The sequence below is a fragment of the Cynocephalus volans genome, chromosome 16, assembly GCF_027409185.1.
Source record: "Cynocephalus volans isolate mCynVol1 chromosome 16, mCynVol1.pri, whole genome shotgun sequence".
NCBI classification, from domain to species: Eukaryota; Metazoa; Chordata; class Mammalia; order Dermoptera; family Cynocephalidae; genus Cynocephalus; species Cynocephalus volans.
Window position 1 is genome coordinate 5,353,050 of NC_084475.1, and position 11,849 is coordinate 5,364,898.

The 11,849-nt window shown below is 45.8% G+C and overlaps 1 long non-coding RNA gene across 1 annotated transcript; it reads left to right on the forward strand.

The window, feature by feature from the left end:
• Positions 1-934: 934 nt before the first annotated feature.
• Positions 935-3,828, forward strand: LOC134365119 (uncharacterized). Its single transcript, XR_010021932.1, has 3 exons — positions 935-1,080; positions 1,372-1,428; positions 2,181-3,828. It is a non-coding gene; the product is annotated as an uncharacterized LOC134365119 (long non-coding RNA).
• The last annotated feature ends 8,021 nt before the right edge of the window (positions 3,829-11,849 follow it).

The following is an 11,849-nucleotide window of genomic DNA, read 5'->3' on the forward strand; positions in this document are numbered from 1 at the left end:
GTGAATGGAGTACTTTATATAAATAACGGGGTGCAATGAAATACACAGGAGGGCTGCTAATCAGATTTAGGTGGGGTGGGAAGGAACCTTAAGGAAGGCTTCCTGGAGGAGGTGACACCCAAGCAGAGTCCTGACTATCTGTGTAAGACGTGGACAGGTGAGGAAGAAGTGAAGAGAAACGATGTCCCAGGCAGAGGCAGCTTCACGTACAAAGCCCAGGACACGGCTCCTTTGTGAAAGCCCCAGAGTGGCAGGTGCTGGGGCTGCAGAGAATCTCTGCAGGTGTCCCTCCGGGCCCTCCCCGCCGTCTGCCGCCAGCCCCCCTCCTTGCAGAGGAGGTTACCCTAGACCTTCCGCTGCCCTACTCAGAATGAGCCCCTCACCCCACAGGTACGAAGCTTCTCTTCCAGCGGCTGAGGACGAATGAAAAACACAATACGGTCTGGACGTTCCTCGTGAATCTGTCGCTACCTCGTCTCTCTTCAGGAAACGCGGGCCGCTCTCCGCCCACGGCTCCTGTCCACAGACCTCTCGTGCCCCCACCCCCAACCTCCTTTGGTTCTGTCATTTACCTCCGTTGGTACAAAAGAGGAAGCCGCCGCTAGCCCGACCTGGGTTCCCGGGGCGTGCAGGCGGCCCGAGTCCAGGTCGGCCCGCGATAGCCACGCCCCCTGGGGACGGGGCGGGGCATGCAAATTAGAACTAGCTCCGCAGCCCGTGAACGACGGAGCAACAGCGGATGTAAAACTTCTCATTAAAAATGTGGAGAATAAGAAATCAGTACACGACTATAGTGATGTCCTCATGAGTGTCAAGGAGGCAAAGGACACGAAACTAGGAGTAAGCGTTGGGCTTCTCACCGCGACTGTAATATGGACGGTACGACTACATTAGGGGCAACGCAAACCTACCCCTTTCCTTGGCTAAGGTCAAGTGTAGTGTGTGTTCTTGTCAGTTCAATGTTCGACGTGTTCCCTATCCCGGGATAATACATTAAGTGGAGTTTTGGAGCAGGGAGGTGGGGTAGGAGCGTGCTTATTGCAGTGTGTCTGGGAACTGCACCCCCTCTGGGGATGTAAGGTATGGAAGTAGGGGGGAAATCAGAGGTTGTGTTTAAGTTTTCCTCATAGTTGCTGGTTTGTTTTCTAAGCGTTCTGTACTATTCATAGCACTAGTAGCTGCTTTGGTGGGGGAGCTTGTTTTGTTTTGTGTGTTCATGTTTCTAATTTATTTCCCCTGCTACTAGGCATTCCCCAGTTCATGAGGTTCACTTCTTGCAACTGCTTAGTTCTCTTTGTTTTTCACGGGAACTGAGAAAACATCTGTGCAAAGCAACATTTTGTATATCCTTTGTTTTTCCTGGTTGTGTAGGCTCAGCCGAGCGGTTGAAAGAAAAATTTCCAGTGGTTGTTTTCAACGTTTCCTTGGGTGAGTAACTCATTTGCAGTCTAGGAATGACATGCACCTGGACATAACCAAATGGTTATACAGTAATTACCTGTGTGCCAGGAACTCTTCCAAACATTTGGCAGATTAGTTCCTGCGGTCTTCATGACAATCTCCCATTCTACCCATGAGAAAACTGAGGCACAGAGAGTTGAACTAAGTTATCAGAGAACACACAGGAACAGAGCTAAAGCCCAAAGCACTTGCTCCATGCTTCATGCCCTTGCTAGAAAACTGTGAACGGTTATGTCATTTTAAGAATCAGGGCCAGCCCGTGGCTCACTTGGGAAAGCATGGTGCTGACAACACCAAGTCAAGGGTTAAGATCCCCGTACTGGTCATCTTAAAAAAAAAAAGAAATCAATCAGCCTCCAGGAGCTGCCTTGCAAATTTTTTGACAAATCTCTCTGGCCTTTTTTATCCTTATAGATGTCAGCCACCTCTGCTAGCCCAGGCCTCATCCCTAAATCTGTAAATAGTATCCAAACATATGATCCAAAATATCCCTTTTCTGACCCAATCACCAGAAATCTTGTGTGTCCTCAGCAAAATTCCCTCTGCCTCTTTTCTAAACACTTTCCTCATATTCCTGCTCTAACTCAAATTGGGCTCTTTCCTGAGGACATGGTTTCCCTGAAGCCTTCTCAGGACTTGAAGATTTTAGTTTCTGGCTTCTCTTGATTTCTCTAACACTACTCCTGCCCTAAAGTTTTGTGATTTTACTATCCATGTAGAAAATATGATCCTACCAGGCAGCTCATGCTGGAAGCCAGGAAGATCTGCCTGGATATTATCCACAGACTTGGAATTGTGCACAACACAGTATGCGGTCCACTGGTCATACGAAAATCCACGTCTTCCAGAAGTTGCTACCCAACAGAGCATTTCAACCTGCTGAAGGCACAGTTGAAGTGCCAGCTTTGAAGGCTATATACTCTGCAAAGACAAGACCCTGTCTTCCAGGATGCATGGCACATACAGAATCACAGTCTTCTAGCAGTGCTGTGTCCTCAACTGGAGGAATACATGGGTTAAGGAACCACGGAGTGGAAGCAGGAGTGTGTGCCATTGAACTCCACGCTACAGCTGTGGCTGGACACATTGGACTTGCATCCAGGGACCAGCAGGCAAGAAGAGCAGTTGCTGTCTTGGCAGGGATAATTGGCCCTCATCATCACGGGGAGGAAGTGCTGTTGTTATATAATGAGGGCAGGTAGAATATATGTGGACTTGGATGATATGTTTGAGAGCAACATGTTACTCCAAGGCCCACTTGTGACTGAATGGACAAGCACAGCAACTTCAACTTGAGAAAGGTGTGACTTCTAGGGGTGTAGGCCCCAAAGGAATGAGAGTTTGGGTCATAGCACCAGGGAAACCACCAGAATCAGCAGAGGTGATGGCTGAGGATGAGGGGAATTTAGAATGGAGAGTACAGGAGGCACAGGATGAGTACCACCTGCAGCTCTACGACCAAGTGCAGCAATGGGGGCTGTAGTTTGACTCACTAACCTTATTGCAAGTTTTTGCAGTATATAAGGGTCAGCATCTCAGGGACAAAGAGCAGGAGAGAGGAATGGCAAATGGATGCAGGCAGAGAAGAAAAGGCACAAACCCACATATTCCTGATTGACATTGCAGTAATATACACAGACAGAGAAGTCTTCTCTTAAGCTGGTTTTAAAATCAACATCTCTGTTAGAGTAAAAGTGACCACCAACACTTTGGGCAAATGTTAAGTGTAATTATTGTTGGTTTAGTTTAATATCATTCTTTATTAAATAACAATGTGCACAACAAAGTTAAGGATTCTTTTGAAAAGGCATCTCTGTGCTTCGTGCAAATATATCATCTAAGAAATTCTCACTCCTGAGTTGTTAAAGTATAAAAAGGTTTATGTGTGTCAGAATGTTAGAATGTCAATTCACACTCCTAGAAAAATATCAAGGACCTCACCACAGCCACTCCCTGATTTCACAAACTTGGTAAACAGTCTCAGTTGTTTAGTACCGTTAGATAAGACCACTGCCTTGGGCTAAATGTCCCCCCAAAACTTAGTCTCCATTGTAACTGTTGAGGGTGGGAAGTCCTATTTGATTGTTGAGTGGGAAATCCTAATTGAAAGGTGGGGCCTTGAAGAGGTGATTGGATTGTAGGACCATGCCATAGTAGTGGATTAAGAATGGTGGTCAGGGGCATGGTTCTGTGGGCTTTAAAAGGAGAGTGCAGGAGGAGCTATGGTTCTCTCTGGTCCACCATTTTCACAATGTGATACACTGACATCACTGTCGCCACCAAGGCTCTCATCAGATGTGTTCCCTGGACTTTGGACTTCCCAGCCTCAGAAGCTGTAAGCAATAAACTTCATTTTCTTACAAATTACTCAGTTCCATGTATCTTGTTATAAGCAACAGAAATGGACTAATACAACCACGATTTCTGATAGAAGTTTCTAGAACATGTAATAGTGGCATCAGAAGCCAAAGAAATGAGTAACAGGCCTGATTTTATGCAACGGCTACCCACAACCCCGCCTCTTCCTGTCCAGTCAAGCTCTCTCTGACCCACTCTCTGCTGAAACCTCTAACAGTCTGCTTCTCTAGAAATGGGGCAGACACAAGATTGTCATATGTTGTGCTTCCACCCTCTTCCCCAATGGCACTACTAACTCTCTTCTCAATAAGGAGGCGCCCATGGGTCTTTGCCTCATCCAAGGCCACCTCAGGGTGACGCAGGCTCCATTTCTCTGTAGCTCTGACATGGCTGACCATTCCTCCTTCTGAAGCTCTCTCCCACTTGCATTCAGACGCCCCTCCTATTTTCAGATTCCTGGTCCTCTTTGTCTGACCCCTGCTCTCCTAAGCCTTGTTCTTAAGGTATCTCAGCTACTCCCTCCTTTACTTGCTCTTTTTTTATAAACAGCTTTATTGCAATATAATTTACATACCATAAAATTAATTCATTTTAAGTGTACGATACAATGACTTTGCGTAACCTTACATACATGTATAACCACCACCACAATCCAATTTTAGAACATTTCCACCACCCCAAAATTTCCCCTGTGCTTATTTGCAGTTGAAGGGTGGCAGAATATGCCATCCCAAAATATGCCACTTCAACATAAGGATGACTTTGAGCTGAAGGCACTTATAAACAGCAGATGCAAGAAGGGCATTATAATATCTCCTTTTCTTCCAGAAATGAGTAGATAAAAACTTGCATGTGCAAGATGTCCTCCCTATAGCAGGAGAAAAGAGACATCTTTCAATGGGGAGACATAGCCAAGAGAATTCTGTACAAATGGACCTTGTTTAAAATAATTCTTGTTTTAGGGGCCAGCCCATGGCTCACTTGGGAGAGTGTGGTGCTGATAACACCAAGGCCACGGGTTCGGATCCCTATATAGGGATGGCTGGTCAGCTCACTTCAGAGAGCGTGGTGCTGACAACACCAAGTTAAGGGTAAAGATCCCCTTACCAGACATCTTTTAAAAATAAAAATAAAAAAATTTTTGTTTTCATTTGGCCTCCCCACATAATTTATTACTTTTCTACAATCACCTCTCTTTATTCAAGCTAATACAGAAGCATGTAGGTTTTGCCACTTCTTTGGGTCTTCATTTCCTTATGAGGGCTCCCATGGCATGTTAAACTTTCATTAAATTTGTATGCTTTTCTCCTGTTAATCTATCTTATGTCAATTTGATTCTCAGGCCCAGCCGGGACCCTAAGAGGGTAGAGGTAAATTTTTGCCTCCCCACACAGTCATTTCCCATTCTCACCCCCATCTTCAGTCAGTCTCTAATCTACTTTGTGTCTATATATTCATCTTTCCTGACATTTCTTATAAAGGGGTTCATACAACATGTGGTCTTTTGTGTCTGGCTTCTTCCACCGAAGCATAATGTTTTGAGGTTCTGTATTGTAGCATATATTGTTTTCCTTTTTATTGCTGAATACCACACTTTGCTTATCCATTCACCAGTTGATAGACATTTGGATTGCATCCAGTGTTGCATTATTATGAATAATGCTGCTATACACATTCACCTAAAAGTCTTTGTATGAACATATGTCTTCATTTCTCTTGGTCTATCTGAAGTGTGTCTTCTTTCCCCCTCAATTATTCTCCTGGGGTCATCTCACTTCTTCCTGTAGTTTCTAGCAACTGCTCGTGTAGCTGCCGAGCCCCTAAACGCAGACACTCATCTCTCTCTCTCTCTTGCTCACTTTCCAGATCCATATTTTCAAGGGCCTCTAGCATCTTCTCCCAGACTGACCCTTCTAACCAACCCTTCAAGGTCAACATGTCTCATACTGAATCACCATCTCCCTTCAAGCCTTCTTGCCTCATCCTATTGATTCTATATTTTATATTCCCAAATAATGCTCTAAGATCCACTCATCCAACCAGCACAGGCATACAGAGTTAAAAATGTATCGCTTGTTATCTAAATTCATTTGGTCCCCAAGTTTCAAATATTGGTGGTAAGAACCGAGATCCAGAAAAATATATTTATTCTCTCTCCCTCAGTCTCTCTCCTTCAGCCATCAAGCCCTATGCCAGAAAGCTTCTCAAACTTTAATGTGCCCATGCATTCTAGAGGAATTTTGTCAAAATGTAGATTCCGATTCAGAAGATCTGAAGCTCTTGGATGATGCCACCGTTGCTCGTACAGGGACCACACTTTGAGCAGCAAAACTGTAGCAAAATGTCCCACTTCAAATCCTTTTAAAAGTAAGGCATATGTAACCCTAACTAGCTAGCTGTTGCTAGCTGTTGTCTGGAGAAACAATCTCCCCTTCCCACTCCAAAGTTAGACAGATTGACCCAGTTCCATTTCTGTTCCTATAAGTGAAAGCTTTTATTGTGTAAGTGGGAAGAGGAGAAGGAGGGAGAGAGCAGAATTGGGGTGGGGGGTCAGAGAGGAGGGAGGGGAGGACAGAAAACAAAATGGTACCTCTCTCCAACCAGGTCTCTTCAGTGTAGTTGTGAAAAGCTGATGTGACAAAAAGAAGAAATTGAAGGAACTGTTCAGAAGTACAGGGTAGGGGCTGGCCTGTCCGCTCATTTGTAGAGCATAGAGCTGACAATATGAAGGTCAAGGGTTTGAATCACTGTACCAGCCAAAGGCACAAAAAAAAAAAAAAAAAAAGGACAGGGTAAAAGTTGAGGTACAAGCAGAACTTCTGCAGGGCCAAGAAAAAACATACTGTGGGGCCTGTAGTTGAAGGGGCTGTCCTCCCCACCTGGCAGGGGACCCAGCAGCCTTCTGGTGCTGAAGAACTAAAAACGTTAGGAGCACCTGGAGTTGGCCGCCATGGCATGGACGGCATTCTCTGGATGTGCACAGGCTTCCCTGGCAGCTCTGGCAGCCACAGATACGGTTGAAGGGCAGCTGGAGGAAGAATGGAAGAGCAGATGCTCCTTGCTGACAGCAAGGACAAGATCATGTTCACCGGTGTGATCCAGCACCTACAGAATGACAGGCACACAGTAGTTGCACAAAGAATCAAAAGTTAAAAAACAGTCAGGATGTCAGACGACTTTTTAAGAGAAAATCCAGAAATAGACCTAAATATAGATGAGGACTTTATTATATGATAAAGGTGGCATCTCAAACTGATGAGAAGATGGGCTAGAGCGTATATGATGCTGGAGCAAAAATTTTTATATGTAAAAAATAAAGTTGGATTCATACCTAAAATCATATACTAGGACAAGTAGGTTAGAGATGTAAATGCAAAAATGATCAACAATTCAAAGGGCAATGGGGAAAGGATATGAACAGTCAGTACATGGAAAACAGTGGATCTCAGGCACATGAAAAGATGCACAACCTTACGCATAGTAAGAGGTACCACTGCTTATTATGTAAAAGCTTGATGATTGGGCAAGTCTATGGGAAACAGACACTGGCTGGGAATGCTAGCTGCACTCTTCAAGTCACTTTCCCTAGCTTTTAATTCCCAGCTGCCTTGCAGCTATGGCAGCTAGGTGCAGGATTTAGCGCCACAGTGAGGTTGTAGAATACTTGAACAAGGGCTCACCAGACAGTCATGCTCTGGATTTGCCCTAACTTTTGCAAGCACACCGAGGTGAGCCAGCTATGGAAGACTGACTCACATTCACCAAACTCACAAGAGGCTGGCACATGATCTATAATGCTAAATCATTAATTTCCGACAGCAGATGCTTCTTCACAATGACAGAACATGCCTACAATCCGGGGTATCTCATTCTACAGATCAAAATACCTGGTGTGAAAACTGGGTGTACAAACTGAATCATTCAAATGAAGTCACTAAATCAGAGTCCAGGGGCCAGGATGAAAAAGTACTTGGGGCACATAGTACCTGCTCCAAGATGAATTTTCTACAAACCCAGCTGCTGAAACAGCCTGCTGCAACCCTAGGACTAGCTTTATCTAGTTGTTGCTGGAACAACCTGCCATGACTCTAAGACTAATTTTAGCTACCCTATTGCTCACCAATTCAAAGCCTGCCAATTCCCCAAAACGTCACTAGTGCCAATGAGCTTTCTTTCAAAACAATACGCAGCATTTCTCTTTTTAATGAAACTCCCAATCCTGTCTCTGTTCTTTGGACATACCAAGGACCACTCTGGTCTGTGTGTGTGCCCTAATGTAAAATCCAGTTTTCCCAGATAAAACTTTTTTTAAATAGAGATTAGTCTATATTTATTTGTTTAACTTTAACATTGGGAAACCAACCTCACGAGCACAAGGTAGCCTGATAAACGTTGAAATGCGCAGAGAGGTAGTGAATTGGTGAGGCCTGAAGGGTTATCATAATTACCACAAACCAGGATTTGCTAATCACTTTATATGTGTACATTCCATAATTTAACCCTTATTTTTTCATTTATTCACCAAATAAGGGTACTTCAAAAAGTTCGAGGAAAAACAGAATCGAAAGATAATACAAATCCTTCTAGAATGTTTTGAAGTCCAGCCATATACTGAGTGGCTGGTACCTGCCAAGAACTACTCTAGGTGCTAGAGACATAAAAGTGAACAACACAGACAAAGATCCTGACTCTGGGGCTTAAATTCTATTAAGCCAAAATATAATAAACAAATACATGTATAAAATATCAGGTGACAAGTGCCAGGTTAAAAACAAACAAACCAAAAAAAACAGGTAAAAGAGAACAAAGGCCCTGAGCAGAGGAGGGAAGATGGAGCCCAGCACTATATGCTGGATATTAATATTCCCATTTCGTAGATGAAGAGACTAAGCTACAAAGAAGTGACTTACCTAAGATATTTTCCCTTGTGTTTGGTTCTCAAAGGTATATCCATCCACTGGTATTGCAGTACCTCCAGAGATGATTCACCCCTTGGAGGAAACCGATACCTACACAAGCAGCAGATATGACCTCATTGAACTGTAATTTCAGCAAGTTCTAGTAACCCCTCTGCTGCATTTTATCTACCTAATGTTGTTACTTGAGGACTCGTGAAACAACTGGTTAGGTATTTAAAATCTTAGTTTTGTAATTGAATATTGCTTGCTCCTCTCTCTTCATTACTCCCAAAATTAGCATTATGATTACACACCCCTTCATGAGGAGACTCCTTAATCATTAAAAAAATCTATCTAAAAAAAAAAGCAGTCAGAATACGAGAAATTTCTGAAAGAAAAATCCAGAAATAGATCTAATTATATATGGGGAATTTATTGTATGATAAAAGGCGGCATCTCAAACTGATGAGAAGATGGACTATTCTATATATGATGCTGGGGCCATTGGGCAGCCATCCGGAGAGATAGAGCTGGAGCCATACTTCAAATCGTGTACTAGGATACATGCCAAGTGGGTCAGAGATGTAAATGCAGGAGACCACTCATTCAAAAGAAGATGCAGAGTCACCAGATGCTTGCCTCTGCTTTTGCTCTAAAGATAACAGTGCTGACACACAGACATAAGTTGTTTTTTGCAGATTTTGAGGTTGCGGTGACCTGAACACAGTGAGGTAGATCATCCCACACCCAGACAAGAAGACACCAAGAACCAAAACAGATCAAGAATAGGGAAGATGCCGAAGCTTGCACAAGAGCCAACCAATCAGAGATGTCCATGAGCTCTAGCCCCCCACCCTTAATTTTTGTCTTTAAAATCACATGATTGAAAGCCAACAAGGTGCTCGGGTGTTTTTCAGCATTAGCCACCCCTGTTCCAATTACTTGGCCTTGTAATTAAATTCCTATTTCCCTACCACAACCCAGTGTCAGTGTCATGGCTTAGCTGCGCATGGGTGGGCAGACCCAAGTTTGGTTCGTTAAGATGTGTGACACAGTTTAGGATTAAAGGTGGCATCTCATTTGTGAAGGAAAAATTCACTTTTAATTCACACTGTATCCCAGAATAAATACGAAATGGCTCAAAGATTTAGATGTTGAAAGGAAGAAGACCCAGAGGAAGATTTAGGAAATTGATATGGATTGCATAGTGTCCCCCAAGTTTTATATATTAGAAGCTTGATTCCCCACTGTGACTGTTAAGAGGGTGGGAAATCCCATTACGGTAATTCAAAGGTGGGGCCTTGAAGAGGTGATTAGATTCAAGGACCCTGCCCTAATGAATGGATTAATAATGGTGATCATGGGCATGGTCCTGAGGGCCTTAAAAGGAGACCACCTGAGTCTCTCTCTGTCTCTCTCTCTCTGCTCCACCATTCCCTCCCATGTGAGACCCCTGTGTGACCATAAAAGCCATCAGCAAAGAAGATGCTCACCAGACGTTTTCCCTGGACTTTGAACTTCCCAGTCTCCAAAACTGTAAGCAATAAATTTCGTTTTCTGTATAATCACCCAATTTCAGGTATTTATGTTATAAGTAACAGAATCGGACTAATACAGAAATTATCTTGTAACCTCATGAAGTCCTTTCTGACTTTGACTCAAAAATCTGAAAGCTGTTTTTAAAAAATTGACCAATGTGGGCCGACCCCATGGCTCACTCGGGAGCGCAGCGGCGCTGGGAGCGCCGAGGCCGCGGGTTCGGATCCTATATAGGGATGGCCGGTGCGCTCACTGGCTGAGCGTGGTGCGGGCGTTACGATCCCCTTACCCGTCACCAAAAAAGAAAAAAAAGATTGACCAATGTAATGATATAAAAGTGATTTTTCATAGAATCCTCACTTTATTGGAGCAAAGCCAGAAGAGGGCTATTCAACTGGGAAAATATTCGCCGTTTACATCACAGATAATTGTAAACTGCAAATACCTGCAAGTCCTGATGATGAAGCCCAATCAGCAGCCAGAAAAGGGCCAAAGCCCCTGAATAGGGAGTTCCCAGAAGGAAAATAAAGGCGGCTTTTAAAAGCACAGCAGAGGGCGCTCAACCTTACCGATGACTAGAGAACCGCAAGTCAATCAAAACCACCTCTGAGCGCTCCCCCGGCCAAGCGATCCAAACCCGGAGGCCACGCGGAGTGGTTGGCGGGGCCAAGGCTGGGGAAGTGGCGCTTCCTGACCACTCCCGCCGTGACCTTCCAGTCACTGTCCCCAGTCCCCCGGCAGCGAGGGTGGTCGGGCTCGATCAGGACGGCACCGCAGCACGGCGAGGGCACGAGAGCACCCGGCCGCCCTCCGCAGACGCCCACGGCGCGGGGCCGGGCGCCGGGAACGGGGCAGACTGCGGGAGGGAGTCGCTCTGGGGAAACCCATAGGCCAGTGATTCGCGCTGGGAAATGCTCCGCTCCCACGAGTAATGCAGGACATCTCCTTGTCGGGAGGAAGCCACCCGGGGACCAGCTACTGATCGGGCAGAAGACGGACCCGAGAACACGGCCGCGAGCAGAGAGGTCCCGAGCAGAGGACGCTGGGGGCTGCGGAGCCGTCGTCACCGGGCCTCGTCGGGCCCTGGCTCAGCTGTTGGGGGCAAGTGTGAGGTAGGTGCAGGGGAAGGAGGGGAACGAACCGAGTTCAGGGGCGGAAGCTGCAGCCGCTCGACTCGCACGCGCGAGGACGGGGCGCCCGGCGCAGCCTCGCCTGGGACCCCGACAGTGGAGCCCGCCCGCGGGGCCACCGCTCCTGGGGCAGGGCGGGGCACGCACATTTGAAACGGCTCTTGGGCGTGGGAACGCGGAACAGCCACGGATGTAGGATGTCCTGATGCAAACGTGGAGAGTAAGAAATCAGCACAAGACATCCGATGAGGTTCATATCAGTGTCGCGCAGGCAAAGGGAAGGGGACAAGAAGCCAGGGCTGGGGTTTTCACTGCGACTGGAACCTGGGTGGTGGGAGGACGGTCACAGCAGGACGGTTGGACTTTTGAGTGAGGTAGATGGGGGCTGTCGTCCTTATCCGTTCGCCGTTCGATAGGGTTATTGTCCCCAAACGAGGTGTTAAGTGGCTGGGGGCCCGGAGGG